Source organism: Microcebus murinus, chromosome 25 (assembly GCF_040939455.1).
Source record: "Microcebus murinus isolate Inina chromosome 25, M.murinus_Inina_mat1.0, whole genome shotgun sequence".
NCBI classification, from domain to species: domain Eukaryota; kingdom Metazoa; phylum Chordata; class Mammalia; order Primates; family Cheirogaleidae; genus Microcebus; species Microcebus murinus.
Genome location: NC_134128.1, coordinates 9982839 through 10000347, shown reverse-complemented (window position 1 = coordinate 10000347; position 17509 = coordinate 9982839). Strand labels below are relative to the sequence as shown.

Sequence of the window (17509 nt, the reverse complement as noted above, 5' to 3'; positions counted from 1 at the left end):
TTACTCAGCAAACACCAATTGAGCATTGGCTGTATGCATAATGCAATATGGTGGGCCTGCTCTCAAAATGCTCATGATTTCGAAAAAAATATGGCTTTCACTACAAAATGACAGGTATAAAAATAAGATAATGATATTATGCTATTACTATTTTGCACAATGTGTGTATATTTGTACATTTATATATAAATGCATGTGCACATGCACACATACACACACACACACAGAGTACTGTGCTGAATCATTGCTGTTGTGTTTTCATGTACAGAATTTAGATTTAGTGCCCAGGAGAAAACAGGTGGGAGGACAGAGGGCTTTGTATAAGGATCCAGAGCCAAGTCCTAGGGTCTAGAAGGCAGGACTAGGAAGCACAGAGACCAGTGGTTCCAATCAGTGTGACCAAGTCAGCTTCTCTCCCCTAGAAGGTTGGATTTCCTGGGCCCCCTGCTTGTGCAGCTTTTACTCTGATGTCTGAATGGGGCCACTCCTCTTCCAACACCAAATTATACCAGAGTACTATAGGAAATCTCCTGCAGAGTTTCAAACATGTAAGAGTTTAATTCTAACTCACTGTGAGATGCACAGATAGGTGGCTTGGAATTTTGTTCACTTGCTGAGTGCAAAATTATAATGCTTTTTAAACTACACAGATAAAATGACCTGTGCCCCTGTAACTGAGAGGGGTGAATGCAAATCAATTAAATAATTGTTTAAAAGTCCTACATGGCTCTCCACTGTCTGTAGAACAAAGTGCAGTCTCCTCTTTCTGTGGGTGCTCAAGTCTTTGGCAGTCTAGATCTTATCTGTGTTTCCTCAATCTGGAGTTGGCAATATTGTCAAATTTCACTCTCTACTCTTCTCCATTATGAACCCCCAATTCTCCATGCCACAAAGACATTGCTCATTCTATTTTCTCCACCAAGAATGTCCTCCCCTCCCACCTCAGTTTTTGAATGCAGGAGCCTAATAGCCTTCAATGCCATACACTCCATAAGCTTTCTTACACCATCTGCCTGTCTAGTCAGCTGAAAATAATCTCTCTTTCTTCTCTGAAACTCTATCTGTAGTAATACATCCATAACTTTCTCTGGAATTTACCTCTCTGTTTTGCATTAGAGTTAAATACGTGCACAATTTATTCTGCCCTACGAGACTCGTAAATTCCTTGAGATTTGGATTAAACAACTTAAATTTCTTTCAGAAAAAATAGGTATTCTACCAATATTTCCCAGAAAAAAATACATAGTAATTATCCTAGGACATTTCAAACCTCCAGTGAAATTTCCTACCAGATATATTCCAGAAATGGCATCTTAATTTAATAGCATAGTAATTGGGAAATGGCCAGGCATTGCATTCAGTTAGAAAACTGTTATCGAGTTTTGTTAATGTGCTTGATTTTCTTGGAAGAAAGATAACCTTCCCGAAGTTATGAATGCATTCCTCAAAGAGCTGACGAGTGACAAGCTGAAAGCCTCAGGGAGCAACCAGACATCAGGCCACTGCTGCTGCCGTAACCCCTCACGTTTAAGCGTTTTCATGCGCTGTGCAGTTCATTTTCTGACATGATGAAAAAACAAAATACTGTGAAATATCTGATAGTGATGGTATTAGCATCAAACTGCACAGTTTGAAGGATCTAGATAAAGTTAGTTGCCAGCAGCCCCTGTATGACTACAAAGCAAGACTGCAAAAGAGTGGGACTATTCGTATTTGAATCAGTCTCATTGTTTTATAATCAGAGCCTGTATGGCCACATGTGTGTGTGTGTGTGGGGGGGTGTTTGCATGTGCACACACACACACACACACACACACACATATCTATAGAATATTAGAACTAGAAGGAATCTTAGAGATAATTTAGTCCTATCCCCTCATAACACAAAGGGAGAGAGGGGCTCAGAGGGATGGAACAACTTATCCAAGGTCAAAGAGCCATAGTTCTAGGAATAACTTTCATCTTTTCACACTTATGTGAAGCAGAAGCATTCAGAAGCTCCCCTTCCCCAGCTCTCTCCTCTCTGTCTTTTTCCTTCCCTTTGAGTCCATTGCCAGTGTCTGTTTAAATCACTACCTGTCTGACACCCTGCATGGTCATGCAGCTCCCAGCGGCTGGTACACAGATGATTTTTGGAAGGTAAAATCCTAACTTTGCTATCACTAAAGCTGACCAATGCTTACAAAATCAAACCACAGATCCATGATGACCACACAGTGTGTGACATGTCACACCTCTGAATTGGAAGATTTTGAATTATTAATTAAATTAGAATTGTTGGTGCATGAATTAAGAGATTGAATTCAATGAAGGGATTGAATATTGTTTCTATTGCTTTTTTATGTTTTATATTATACTCCTGTCTACTTTAAAAATGAAATTCATATGCTTTTTTTCCATTATGAAAATGATATCATTCATTATAGAAAAAATTGAGACAATGCAGAAATGTAAAGGGAAGAAAAAGGAGAGTCATTAATAGTCCTGGCATGCAGAAACAATCACCATTGGTATTTTAATTTATTTTCTGCTGGAATTCTTATATGCACAATTTGATGTTTGCCCATTTAAGACAATTGCAATTTCACTGCAATACAAATTGATATTCTTTTTTTAAAAAGTAACATTTTTCTATTTGATTATGAACTGCTCGTAGACATCATTTTAATGTCTGTATACTATTCTGTTTTACATTCATTCCATAGCTTTATATCAATTTCCTCTCATGCAGTCAAGTGATAACTCAGAAAGCACTGAGAGCCTAACATGGACCTAGAAGTCAAAATGAACCTCGTTTCACCCAAATAAAGACTTTGTGTTAGTTTTCTATTGCTACTATTACAAATTGCCACAAAGCTAGTTGCTTAAAACAATACACACATCTTCCAGCTCTGAAGTTTGTAAGGTCTGAAGCTCTGAGTTCTGAAATCCAAACACCGTCTCACTGAGCTAAAGTCAAGGTGTCAGCCAGGCTTATTCCTTATGGAGGCTTCAGAGGAGAATTGTTTCCTTGCCAATATCAGCTTCTTGAGGCTGCATGCATTCCTTGGCTCGTGGTCCCTTCTCCCTTCAGTCCAAACTCTGTTTCCATCCTCACATCTCCCACTACCAACTTTGACCTTCCTGCCTCCTTCCTGTAAGGCCCTCTATGATTACATCAGCCCCTGGATAATCCAGGATATTCTCTCCATCTCAGGATCTTTAACTTAATCCCATCTACAAAGTTCCTTTTGCCATGTGCGGTAACATTGGAAGGTTAGGAGGTTAGGAGATGGACATCTTTGGGAGGCCACTATTCTGTTGACCAGACTGCATCAAATGTAAGATGCATCACACACTACCCATTGCTACCCTGTCACACACCCTTGAGTACAAGATACGTCCCAATTTCAGTGATATTAAATGTGACCCAATGGCTATCTTGTATATTTCACAGTGAAATCCAGATGACATGGACTTCTATTGTGAATTATTTTCTGTACTAAACCGTGTGTATTCTGTGATGAAAGTTAGTGACTCTTCCCTTGAGTAGATATCCCAGAGCTCATGCAACCAATGTCCTATTGTGGAGCATTGGGTCTCTTCCTATTTTTTCCTATTTTAATTAGCCTCAATATGAACATATTGATAGTAACAGCTAATATTTATTAGATTCACTACCCGAAGTGATTTACACTTATTACCTCTCATGAAGAGCCTATGAAGCACTAAGATTATCTCCATCTCTCCTATGAGAAAGCTGAAACACAGAACTTAGTAAGCGAGTGCTCAACATCATGCATTTAGTCTGTAGTGGGGTCAGGAGTTGAACCTAGCCTCTCCAACTCCGGAGATTGTACTAGGCTGTGCTGCCTCTCTGTGTGCAGAGGGTTTTTCTTCATGTACTATATGTAGAAATGCACAGTGATGTATATCCAAGGACATACATTGTGTCCTTAGGACAGATTCCCAAATCAAATCAAAGGAAAGAAACAATTTAAAAGAACTTAGCAAATATTGCCAAAATCGTTCTGTGAGTTCATGTAGCTGTTGCTATTATTGTCTGTTTTTAGTGATGATAATGACAGTGGGTTTTATCTGTGTGTTTTGTTCTTGCAGAAAATATACACTAGTTATTACACATTTTGTGGACACAAACACTCTTCCTCATATAAAATGTTTAATGTGGGCTTTAGCTTATTTGTAAGAAGGAAATGCAATAATAAAGCAAATCATCACCCTGTAAACTATGTAATTAAATATGTGAACTAACTGTTTATATCCTGTGTCAGCTTACACAGAATCAGGTACAAGAGTTCCATTCTCCCAAAACATCCGATTTCTATTCAACCAAGGAGAAAACTCTATTTTTTACTAACTTATCTCCTGTAATTCTCCACCATCCCCCTCAGATCTGAGACTGAGCATTTTCTTTGACTCTTTTACTGAATTGCTTGCATTTTGTGTTTATCTGTGTAGCTTTTCACAGTAAATTTCAAAAGGGTATCTGACGATAGGCACACATGGGCACAAAGAGATGGAAAGGCCATTGGAACTCAAGGAGGGAAGGGTGGGAGGGGTAAAAACTTACCTATAGCATACAATGACTGCTGTTCTGGTGATGGGCACACTAAAAGCCCCAACTTTAACATTCATATAAGGTATTCATATAACAAAAACTTTTATACTCCCTTAATATTTAGAAATAAAAAAAGGATATCTGATTTTGACCAACATCCATTACATTATATAAGCCCATTTAAAAGTAGAATTTATTATCTTGAAACAAAATGGTAGAAAACAAATATTAAAATAAGCATGGTATTCCTTAATTTTTAATAGATTTTGATAAAACTCGTATCTCTTTGGAAGAGTCAACATGTGTTAGGTTCTATATTAAATTTAATGGTTGCTGAACATTTCTAGGAATAGATTCTGTGTATAATTGTTCCTTTCTCTCCACATCCACACCAGCATCTATTGTTTGGCACTTTTTGATAAATCCATTCTCACAGGAGTTAGGTGATATCTCATCAACTATAAGAATTCTAGAAGAAAATGTTGAAAAAACTCTTCTAGACATCAGCCTACACATAGAATTTATGAACAAGACCCCAAAGGCAGTCGCAGCAACAACAAAAATAAATAAATGGGACTTGATTAGATTAAAAACTTCTACGCCCAAGGAAACAACTGACAAAGTAAATAGACAACCTACAGAATGGGAGAAAATATTGCATGCTGTACATCCAATAAAGGGCTAATAACCAGAATCTACAAAGAACTCAAACAAATCAGCAAGAAAAAAGAAATCCAAAAAAAAACATTAAAAAGTGGACGAAAGTCATGAACAAAAGCTTTTCAAGAGACGATAGACTAATGGCCAGGAAGCATGAAAAAATGCTCAACATCTCTAATCATCAGGGGAATGTAAATCAAAACCACAATGAGATATCACCTAACTGCAGTGAGAATGTCTTTTATCGGTCTCACCATTTTTAAATTGTGCTTGAATTAGAAGTTACAAGATGGTTTTTACAATAAAACCTGAACATAAATGTCTAAATAGCGGTCATTGTTCATATCATTCTTTAAAATATTTACCACTTCTAGTGGATCAAAATATCTCCCCTTGGTGGTGCCTGGCATTTTCTATCAGCAAAATCCTAGGATGTCAAAGCAAAAATAAACTTCAAAATGCATGCAACCTAGGAATTCAGAAACATTCCCAAAATAAAGTGTATGAATTCTCCAAGTATCTACAAGTAAATTTCCTTGAGGGTTCATTTTTTATCTTAAAGACTTGTGTGAATTTTGCATTATACTTGATAATACAGACACATGCGTTTGCTGTATAAAATAATTCCACACAATCTTCAACTAATATTAACATTCCAAAAGGTGATTCTTGTCTCTTCTGTAGGTACACCACCCCAGTTGTACAGTTCTAGATACTATAAAATCCAGATAAATTCAAACCAGCCGAGACCTCTGTTTCTGGAACTTAAGTGGGTGGTGTCCTTTCTATGCCTTTGTTGGAGTCAAGTACAATGTAGAAATAGAGCCTAAGAATGGTGAAGCAATTTGCTTGGATCATTTGACACCTAGTAAGAGAGCCAGAACTTCAACTCAGGACTCCTCATCCCGGCCTTATGGCCTGTAGTGTTCCAGCAGTGACATAGCAAGAGGCTTTTGAGCAGTTTGCCACTCAAGAGGATTCCCCAGCCCAAGAAATATTTGTGGATAACAAGGACCCATGGAGAATATGATTAAAGAGATGCAGGCAGCTGTGGCCCTCAACTTTTCCTGGCAATCAATAGTGCCACCAGGAAAGAAGCCAGAGAAAGGAGCCAGGCAAGGATTCAAAGGCTGCTGGTGGGGAGAAAAAAAGTGTTTGCTAAAAGTTTGGCATCTTGCTTTGCAGCTGCTAGATACGTAGCTCTTGGGAGTCAAGAAGACATGATCCATTGACTAACCTATACAGTAAATGGAGAAATCATTTCGTAGAACCACAAATCTTTTTTTTCCTTTTTAATCTTGAAGTCATGTATTTTAATAATTGACTTTTACCCTTAAGGTATTTCTTAGTCTTATTTTAGCCTTAAAGCTGAAGGGGAAAAAAATGATTCATTGAAACAAAATACTTCATATTTTTATTTCTTAGATCAGGCAAAAATGATATTCACTTTTGATGAACTGCTACAGGAAGGAAAGATTAGGCAAAACCTAAGTGACATTGTTTGACTCCCCTTGTTAAAGAAGGTATGTTATTAGATGATAGCTTTCCAGAAATATAGAAAAAATAAGTGAAACTGGGTCACTTTAAAAAAGAAGTGTTTGTTTGGTTGTGATTTCCTTTTCTCACTTTCTGTTCTAAGATGCTATAATTTTATTCATGTATATTACTGAACGTTTTCAGTTCAAGTTCATGGTGATTGCCTTATATATGTAATCACCAAAATAAGATTTCTTTCATGGATGTCATGTTTACTCTACTCTTATAGGTAACGTTTTCATTTAAGTTCATTAAGCTAAAACAGTGTTTGTAATTTAATGAAATATTTTTTTTCCTTTCATTGGGAAGAATTATTAAAAATGTCAAATAAAATATTTTACATTTCACCTATTAATTACCGTTCCCTAACTCCTTATTTTTAATGGTACATAAGACCATGAAAATAGATAGATGATGATAGATAGATAGATAATCTTCACGAGGAAGCTCTTAATAGATGAAAAAAATCTAATGAATTAAATAAATGAAAACCTGCAAAGTTACAATTCACTTGGGCATTTGTAAACCTGAATGATGTCATTGTGAGTACATGATATATGTTTTACATACACCAATCCTTGTCTTCTATTACTTCTCAAAGAGAAGATTGCCCTACTGACAGTACCAACTGTGGAGTAATTTCTTCCTTGTGACTTTGGTAATTGTTCTTTGTTATTAATAAAATAAATACATAAGCCTTTCTATTTGAGGAGACATAATAGAAACTTTAATTTTAGCAATAATTATTTCTTCACAATAATAATGAATGTATTCAATTATAAGATTATTTTTTCCACCAACTCCACTTATTGTAATTATTTTCTGGCAGAAATACAAAGCAACTAAGCTTAATAAGTTGATTGTTATGGTATGCTTTGGTTTATAAATAATACTAGAATTATTTGTGATTGTGGAAATGTTAGAATTTAAAATTTGAGTTTCAGAGATCAAAAGTATTAAGAATCTAGGGAATACAAATGTAAAGAAATTTCTTATAAATAATGGTAGTAATCATGCTTTTCGTAATTCTATCAGAAGTGATCAACCAAAGGTATATTTAATTTGCAAATAGAGTAAGATTATTTTGCTTTATTTTCTTGCGGTGATCACTCTATAAAAACGTTTTTATTGTAAACAAAATAATTTTCAATTCAAAATTAAAGCAATTTTCTTATACCACATAGTAAATGAATGTAGGTTCAGCATTATTAATTCCATGTTTACATTCTCTACTTGCAGCTAATTACTATATTTGTATTCTAATTAACATAATATTTAAAATTACTATTGGTAAGATAAATTTTGAATAGATGAAACATCATTAACGATTCAAAAAAACTTTTTGGAGCATTGACTATGTGCCAAATGTTTTCCTTGGCAGAGCTTTTGAAGAAGAAATTATATTTACTTTGAAAAATGAGGAAACCTTTTCTTCTATAAAAAGAAAATAAATTTATCATAATTATTTAAAATCTTAGTGCGGCTTTAAGTCCTAGGTTTCTAGTAAGGGCTAATATTTTTTTAACACTGTGTCAGAATTTTTTCTTATTATAGGTCTAAATTTATGTTACATATTTTTTATTAGCTTTTTCTCTTCGTGTTTACCTTGAAATATCTAACTGGATTTCAATAGCTTGTAACTTGATTTGAATCCTGAACATGTACAAATTTAACACAGAGAAAACTTGATGTAGCATAAAAGTAAAGAACATTGAAATTTAGTCAGAAGTAATCTCAAAATTTGTAATTCACACTATGTGGCTGTCAATTATAAAATGTATCATATGTTTCATAAAGAATAGCATAGTACTTGACCATAGTACTTGAACAGTAGTGGGGTTCATTCTTATAGAGGAAGATGGTCAGCCTGCAGTGTGTTCAGTATAGAGTGATTGAGAACATTAAAGACTTGAAACTTAGGCCGAGGTAGCTGACTTGTTCCCAGTGGATCTGAGGAGTAGACACAGGAATCTTTGGGGAGATGCTGTGAAGATACAAATATGGACTCTTTATAAGTACCAATAGTCAGAGGTACAGAGAGATGCAATAGGCTTGTAGCTCTTCTTCATCAGAATTACTTAAGCATTCAAGAAGACTCCTTATCAAGGACTTCAGAAGTTATTTGGACATTATATCATTATATAAGTGGTTAAACTAGAATAAATTTAAAGTTCATCTGTCCCTGTAAATGTAGAATATTCTGAATCCCTCTACCCTCAATATTGTATGTGTCTTAGAGATATGCAAAAAAATGTGAAGTAAATAAGAAATCGTGTTTGTGCATGCTTGCAGTTTATGAAGACACCTCATTTTCTGAGTAACCCAAAGAGAAAAAAATAAAACACAAACACCAAGGAAGACCATAATTCTCCTGTTTGGAGAATAGAATTACTTATGAGGTAATAATTGGGAAAAGCGCCCACTGACTTTTGCCATTTTATGGAAGTTTGTAGTATGGGGCAATGCCTTAAATTTCATGCTCAGGTTTGCCTTTAGTCAAAAGTGTGCATAAAAACAAAGGAACTAATCATTAAAATAACAAGTGATGTAAAGTTCCTTAAATAAATCTTTTCCAATAAGAAGTTACTTGAAACAGGAGAAAGTAACATAGAGCCAGAGATATCAAGTACTTGTCTTTGCTTTCTCCCATAGTACTATCCGCAAATGAATTTCTTAAATTTCACTAAGATAAGAAATGGATGGGTAAATAGGTATGCTTTCCTTAAACTGGTAGGAGAAGCATACTTGGCAGCTGCTACTTACAAATAAGCCATTTTGTGTTTTTTCTTCTATTTTCATGTTTTTCTTCCTTTCTCCTAAGATTTACTACTTTGAGAGCTTTTAGTATAATACGTAAGCTCTGCCCAAAGTCACTTCTGCTACTCTGTTTCCCAACCTCTCATATTCTGCCAAGCAGCCTTAGGGAATTTTAAAATATTTGCACTCACAGATTTTTCTGAAATTTAACTTGGCATTTTTTCCATTCCTATTTTTATTAGAATCTGTGATCATTAGTGTCTTTATAGTATAATCACTGCTGGTGGACAAAGTGTTTTTATCTTCTCAGCCATTCTCTTAACTATAGCAAACACAGACTTCATCCAAGTAGAAACTCCTGTGTGCCCATAGTAATGAAGACATATGTAAATATGTTTTCCTCACATTGAAAGGGTGGAAATTTCCAATCTTGATCAGAAAGAGCTAAGAGGAAGTCACACCTAAAGTTAGCTTACCAACCACAATTCTTCACTTAAGGAAATGTATCATTGTCTCTTATTGACCTCCAAATTAAAAAAAAAAAAAAAATACACAGAACACTGTAGAACAATTCCCTATTTTTTTTTCTTTTTCAATGAAAGAAGAGTGTAATATGAAAACAGTCAAAGTCTCAGTAACATTTTCATTCAGATCAACTTGGTAAAAGATTTGATAGTAATAAGGAATGTGATTTAACAGTAAATGCAAAAGGAGTCCTTTAAATGTCAAAAGGAAGTACTGAAGAAAGATTCTGGAAAGTTGGCAGAGGTGGTAGCATAATTTTTTTTGTTTGTTTTCCAAAATATCTTTGTAGAAACAGCCAGAACAACTAGGCATCAAAATTAAAAACCTATGGACAATATTTACAACACAGCTAGCTAACAACATATAGCCAAAATGTAGGCATCACCCCTAAATACAGCAGGTAATAACAAACCACCAATGGCTACCAGACCTGTATGCTGTGGGCATCTGAGTGAGAGAAAGGAAAGGAAGGCAATTCAAAGGAAATGGAAAGAAAAGGGAAAGGGAAGTAACTCAAGGTGTCTGGCAGGCTTGAAAACAGGATAACCACAAAATAGCCAACAGGCATTGACTGGAGAACACAGCAGGCCAATTCGAGAACAGCAGAAAGTGGGAAAAGTGTGTAAGGACACCAGTCTCAGGTGTGAGCAGGGGACCTGTGTAGGAATTTTTGAAGGAACTGGAACAGCATTGCCGGAGAATTCTCAAAACTGACCTGCCAGCGCCATCTTCCATGACAGTGCCCTACATTATGAGAAAATGCTGGGAGTGAAATAAAAATTCAACAGAGATGAAAAATAAAAGAAGGTTTCTATAAAAGTTGGGGAGGAAAACAAAGTCAGGAAATCTCAAAAAGCAAGACACCATTTTTTTCTTAATGATAGCCATCATTTATTCAGCACATGGTATGCCTCAGGCACTATTTCTATAAATTGTATAAATTTAAGGTGCACAACATGATGTTTTGGTATGCATATACATAGCGAAATGATTACCATAGTTAAGTATATTATCCTACCCATCACCTTCTATAGTTACATTTTTTGTATGATAAGAGCACCTAAAATCTACTTCTTAGCAAATTTTCTAAGCAGCCTATATCCGTGTTAAAAGCACCATTTTAAACAGTAGTCAGTTTCAGCCAAAAATTGTATAAATATCAAGATTTATTGGAGGGATTCATTTATTTCCCATTCTTATCTTTTTTAGCATTTGTTGGAGAGTTATTCAAGATAAGAGGAAAGGGGAAAAATGATCTAAATAATTCACAAACCATATTATCAACCCCTGAGTATTATACCATCAATTGTACAATAAAAACAATTATTTTTATAGCTTCTAATTGGTATATCTCGGACATATTGCTTTTTTATTTCTTTCTTTTTTTTTTTAATGTTGCAAAAAGAGTTACTTCCAGAACTGTAACCTGGCTCACACAGTATCATTACAATGGTAATCAGCACTTCTTTATCACAGGATGAAAGTAATGCATTCTCAAGGAAGCTTTTGTGGAAATTACATGAATCTTTGTAAAGGACAGTAATGAACATCACAGGAGGCCCTAGGTAAGGAATGATTAAACAGTGCTATTACTCAGTTATAACATGGAATCCAAATATAATTACAAATGCGTCTGTAGTATCTCTACCATTGATCCTCTTAATTACATATTCCTTAACTTTTTTTTCCTACCACACAAATGCTACATTGTTCCTTTTCTCAGGATCATAATTATCCTTTTATTTCAATCTCTTAATTGATTTGACAAGAGATAGTATGTATCCAGAATTGCAAAATAAATCAAGTTCTCAGACTTATAAAGATACACCATTTTTGATACCATTTTTCAACATAAAAGCTTAAATAGGTACAAAGTTTGCTATCTGCCTTTTAAATGTTATCTAAAACTTATAACTTCATTGAAATGTACACAAAGTAAAACCATATCATGAAATACTGTTCATATATGAAAGTCTAATTTTGCCCTCATTTGACTGGTGGACATCACTCTAAATCTTCAAGTGAATAGTTTCCACTCTTGGGTTTGATGGCATAAGTCATTTTATTGTGGTGTTTCCTAATTGTGTGATTGTGGATTAAAGCACACAACTACTTTAGGGTAGAAAATAACTAACCATTAATTATTCCTAAAGGTCACAGACGATTAGAGCTTCACTTGCCAGCCTTCTTTAACTTTACTTAGAAACACATGGGTGCTCCGTACACGGGTGACTTTATGAGTACAGATTCTTGAGGAACATTGCCAGTCTTAATTGTGGTCGGGAGCAGCACTAACTCACATTTGACTTTTACTAGGATATTTATGACCAAAGCAGCATTATCTTGTCTTTTAACCCAGTCGCTGTGCAACAGTGAGCTGGCTTGTTTTCACACCCACTGCAAAGTACTTTTCTTTAGAGTAAATTGCCTGTCTAAGACCAAATTATTACCTAATTTTAGTAAAAAATAGCCTCTTGTGGAAATGTGTTTCAAGAAATAAAGAGATATGGCCAAAAGCATTATCAACATACTGTGAACTAAGGCTAATACCAAAGAAGACTGGAATATTCTCAGCTTGTACCATGGAAAAGCAGTCAGAACTGAAGATTCTATTCATGCAGTGCAATCTGGTAGATGTTTGTAATGTTACAGAGGGGTATGATGCAGACAGAATCAAAGATGACTCTAAAGTACTGAATCCGAGCAACTGGGAAATTATATTTCTAATGAGTTAGAAATACCAGAGGCAAAGTTACTTTAGGAAGGAAAATGAAGGGATGGCTTTTGAGCATGTTTGATTTGAGCTGATGGTCAAATTGCAATTGGACCTTTTCAAAAAATACTGTGAACCACTACTCAGCCATAAAAACATGGTGATCTAGTATCTTTTGTAACAACCTAGATGGAACTAGAGACCATTCTTCTAAGTGAAGTATCACAAGAATGGAAAAGTATTGAGTAATACTAAGTTGGAACTAATTGACCAACACTTATGTGCACATATGGAAGTAAAATTCAGCAGAAATCAAGCAGGCGAGAGCAGGGAGGAGGGTATGGGTGAATTCACACCTCGTAGGTACAGTGCACACTGAGTGAAGGGCACACTTACAACTTTGACTCAAACTGTTCCAAAGCAAATTATGTAACCCAAACATGTGTACTCCCATAATATTCTGGGAATAAAAACATCCAAAAAGAAGGAATGGATTAAGGTAGTCAGGCAAGAGAAAATATGCACATTATAATAATGGAAGTTGAAACTCAGGAGAATAAAGGAGACCTGTCTAGAGAAGAGAAGAGGAGAGTGGTTGTGACTCAACCTTAGGACATGTTAACGGTTAGTGTTTAGGAGCCAGAAAGGAGAACCATTTGAGAAAAACAAAACAAAATCCCACAGAAAACAGGGTGAGCTGCAAGAGAACATACCATCCTAGAAAGTGACAAAAAGGAGAAGATCAAGAATGAAGAGAAAGGCAGCAGTGCACAACGCTCTAGAAAAGTCACAGAAGAAGAAGAGGAAAAAAGGTATTAATTTGACAATGAGATCCTTGGTAACCTAAGAGGATGCATGTTCGAGGGAGACAGCAGGCACTGGATTTAGGGGGGTAATAAATGGTTTTGTAAAATGAACATAGTGGCAACAGTAAGACATTCAAGAGACATACAGCCCAGAGGATTCCAAGAGGATCAAATAGAGGCTTTTTATTTTCCGATGTTGAGTGTAAGCATAAGGTAAGGAAACTATGAAAGGGGTGTTTTAAGATGCTTGGGAAGGAGGGAGGAATGAAATAACTTCATAGCAGAAATAAGATTATTGAGAAGGAAAAGCAATTCACTATGCAACCGAGGAAGAGTAGTTCAGATAAGAAGGAAGCATGAGTAGATATAAAAGCATTGATGGCAGAAGAGGATCGGATCTTTTTCATGGCTTCATCTTCTTAGTAAAAATAGCTGGAGAAATTCACGATCTGAGAAAAGGCAGCATGAGATTGGATACCGGAAAGCAAATGGATGGAGTTTGGGTGTATCAAAAGCATTCAACAAGGAAGAGTAAATGAATCACTGACTTCCCAATGGAAATTAGAGTGTGATTTTTTTAGGCTGGTTAACCTGGATATGTGACTATTTTTTTCCTCCATTATTTGAGACTGCTCAGGACCTGGAATAGGAAAACATAGGAGGTGAGGATTTGTGATAAGGATGTGGAGAATTTATCCAGAATTGATTGTCAGATAGAGATCAGAGATTGAAGAGGCCCTCTGTGGAATTCAGGCTGGCAGGAGGTTCAGTGAAGCCTGGGAAGACAATACTCCATGATCCAAAGGATTTAAGGGCAATGCAGCACCACGTGATGGCCACACACTGGAGGAGGCTGCTTCAAGGTGAGATAGAACGAGCAACATAAAAGACATGGAAGTGGATATTTTCAAAATGATCCAGGAGGAGCCCTGAAATAGGGAATGTTATGTCATTAAAGTTGTTGGAGGGGATAAAGTAGAGGAGAGAAAAGCAATGCACACAAAACCAGTGGCTGATGTTTTTTAGTAACCTGGAATAAGTCTTGCAGGTAGCATCAGAGCTGCATGATGGTGAGAGTCATTCTATCCTTTGTTGTCATATTTATTCCACCCACAAAACCATCCCTGTGAGTTTCCTTGTGTATAACACTTTGCTGGCCAAGGTCCATCTAAGCTCTCTGCTCCAGGTGCAGGTAAAAAGGAGGGTACATTGTCTGTAAAGAATGATAATAAAACTGGCTAAAATCAGCTTGGCTTTTTATTATCACCATGCGCCAGAAATTCTAAATCGTGTTAGTGATAAAATATTCCTCCCTGAAAAAAACTTTTGCCAATCTACATGCAAGAATGGGTTCCCCTACTGCTGAGTTTTATTGACATGATATTAATATATGTATGTAAGCTTCAACTTAGCACAATTGTATTATTTATCCTTTAGTAAACATTGTCTCCTACATGGAAAACATGGAAGTTAATTCAGAGAATTCCCAGTTACACACTTGGCCCCTCACAGCGAACTCAGCTACATGCATCCATTTAGAGAATAAGTCTGTACGGTCTTGGAATTTTTGTGCTCATTTCAGGCATCATGGTACCTTCAATTCATATACCTTTTTATGTATCTGTATTAACACAGTAGATTGAAAATAAAGAATGATAACATTGTGCTTATAAAGATGAAGAAACTCAAAGTTCTTCAATTCTGATATTACAAGTGCAAATCATACTCTGAATCTTGTGGTGTTGATTCATTTGACAATATTCCTTTGTGTGTCTTTTTCCCTTTTTTACAAAAACTACATTCACTTATTCTTTTTGCCTTTTTGTATGGTAATATTTTACTTTTATTTTTAATGTCTTTTAAGGGAATATTATATCTATGAAGTTCAAAACGAGGAGAATTTCTGTTATAAATTTATCTTATAGAGGAGGCAGATGTTACAAAAAGGATCCTCTTCCAGGTGCCAAATATTTTCAGTCCCCCATTGCTGTGCTTATTTCAGAGTTGAACAGGATGTGACACTTGACCTCAAGGACATATACGTAGAGCATGATGTATGTACAGAGACTACATGCTTGCAACCACATAAACAACCCCAATGTGTGCTAAAATATGGCAAGAGATAGTGATAAAATACCAGGAAATGTCTGAAACAACACAGGAAAATGAGAAGTGACATCTAATCTGTAGGTGGGGACCTGGAAAGTTTTCTTGGAAATAACGTGAAATAGATAGTGTTTGTATAAGCAAAGATATCAAGTAAGTGGCCTTCCAGGCTGAAGGAATATCACAGGCAAAGGCTCAGAGTGGGAAATTGTGGGATATAGACAGGAAACAGAGAGGTGCAGTTTGGCAGTAGTTGGTTCTTAACCCTCACGTACTCACTGGTTCACCTGAAGAACTTTTTCAAAATGCACTTGCCTGGGTCCCCTCTAAAGATTCTAATCAGTTGGCTGAAGGGGCCTCAACATCAGTTTTGTTTGTTTGTTTTCAAATTCCCCAGGTGATTTTATTTTTCAGTCAGCTCTGAGAACCACCAAACAGTGAAAGAAAATAATGTACATTAAGTATTTGAAATATATGATTGAAAGATCTTTCTTCCCATATTAAAGTGTTTGTACTTAATTTAGCAGCCGTTGGAGAATCATTTACTTTGTACTTTTGGAAAAATCACATGAATAATAGGATTTTTTTTTTGTTAATCCCGATAGAAGTTCTGTATATGCTTTGGGACAATTTGCATCTTGGACATGTACTGACTATGGTTATAAGTAATTCTTCAGGATCATCCATAGGACAGTTCTAGAATGAAGGCAACATACCAATAGCAAGTAGCAACAGTAGGTTAAAGAAAAGCCAACTGCAAGAGGAACCAATATACGTTGAGCAGAAAATGTAAAAAATACTCAGGCTTTGCTTCATGCATAAGAAATTGGAATTCTCCTGCCTGGAATTCTCAGCTCAGCTGCCTTCTGCTTTGTCAGAAGATAGACAAATCAATTTGAGTTAGTCTTTTTAAGGAAAATGTGATCTACAATTCATGAAGCAAAGAGACACAGCCACAAACAAGAGTAGTTTACTCTAATTAAAGTGCAAGTTTCATTGGCTAGTGCTCAAAGCCATTGTGTTTCCCTATAGACAGAGCTGCCAAATAAATACAGGACACTCAGATAAATTTAAATTTCAAATAAAAATAACAGTCATTTTTAAGTATAAGTCTGTGCCATGAAATATAGTTTTAAAAATGACTTGTTTATCTGAAATTCAAATTTAACTGGTGTCTTAAACATCTACTTGCTAAATCTGGCAACCCAACTTATAATTTGTTAAGACTGAAGAAATGTTCAACACAAAATAAGGAAAATAGAAAATAACTTGTATTTCAAATTATGAAAAAGAAAAAAAAAAAAAAAACAGCTCTTCCACCAGGTGGTCAAACTTTATCAAAGCCAAATATTGAAAGGTTGACTGGCAACAATGCCTTGCGTTCCTAGGAAGGTCTGCTGGAGACGCAAGCATGATCCAAGTTCAATATCTTTTTCTTCCACTTGATTTTGGAGGATGTTTCTGTAGAGACCTTGGAACATCTTTACCCTTGCTCTTTAAAGCATGTTATGTGGACCAGCAGTGAGCTGGAGCTTGTTAGAAATGCAGACTCCCAGATACCCCTGATTCCTACCACGTTAGAATGTGCAGTTTAACAAGATCCCTTGTGATTCATATGCACAGTCAACTTTGAGAAACGCAGATTTAGTTCTACAGTTTCCAAAAATATGCTTTAAGAAAGTATAGGCTTCATAGACTCTCTCAGGGGTGAGGGAGAACATGTAAGCAGAGATGGGCCATCACAATTAAAGGAGACCCACCCTGTGTGCTCGTTTGGGCTTCCAGGTGAGATTTTATTACAAAAAAAAGGGTCTGTGGCTTAAAAATGAAAATAAATAAGGTTTGAAA

General features: G+C 35.8%; 1 protein-coding gene across 2 annotated transcripts in view; it reads left to right on the top strand.

Annotated features, from left to right (window-relative positions):
- The window catches only part of PLXDC2 (plexin domain containing 2), a 381342-nt gene that overhangs the window by 350133 nt on the left and 13700 nt on the right, over positions 1-17509 (top strand). The gene's annotated exons all lie outside the window — the stretch shown is intronic.